We start from the raw sequence: 771 nt of genomic DNA, 5'->3' as shown, positions 1-771 counted from the left end.
CCAATAGATATGGGAAGAAAGGAAAGTAAAATTGGAAGGAGAAGAGAAAGGAGGGAACGACAGGGAGAGGGTCTGCCATGAGAGGTAGGTCGCCACCAACAGATCCCTCCTCTCTTCTTTTTTTTTATATCATTTTTTTTATTTAATTTTTCTTTGTCTGTGTTGTTGTTGTTGATTTTAGGTAGAATTAAAATTAGATTTGCCTTGGCTTTCATGGTAAACCTTTTCTTTTAATTTCATTTATATGTAATGTTTATTGCCTTGTCCGGAGAGCAACAAGAATTTGTGGCTGGAGTCTTGCAACAATTTCTCTTATATGTACATGCATGTTTTAGTAAGAAAATTGTTATTGTTGTTGAATTGGCTGAAAATATTGAATTTGTTGTTGCTGTTGCTGTTGCTGAATTTGGTTTTTGTCTGAGGAGAAAAGAAGAATTGAGATTTGGGGAGGGGGGGAGTTCGAAGATAGTAAGAGGAACGGGATGGGGGACGAAACAGGGAAGAGATCAGGGATGAGGGTGGGATACTGTGTGGGGGTGTTTTTGACTTTTTGTTTTGTTTTGTTTAATATTATTTTTATTAATTGTGAAGGATAATTTGATAAAAAAAATTAAATTGAAGTAAAAATGACGATTTTAAAACGTTTTATAACGTTGGGGATGATTTTAATAACAAAAAAAGGTCGGAGACGAATTTGATTTTTACTCCAGACCTTAGGGACGAAAACAATACTTAACCCTAAGTATTTTAATACAAACATTCAATATAATA

Source organism: Arachis ipaensis, chromosome B05, assembly GCF_000816755.2.
Source record: "Arachis ipaensis cultivar K30076 chromosome B05, Araip1.1, whole genome shotgun sequence".
Taxonomy (NCBI): Eukaryota; Viridiplantae; Streptophyta; class Magnoliopsida; order Fabales; family Fabaceae; genus Arachis; species Arachis ipaensis.
Note: the sequence above shows the minus strand (reverse complement) of the source record.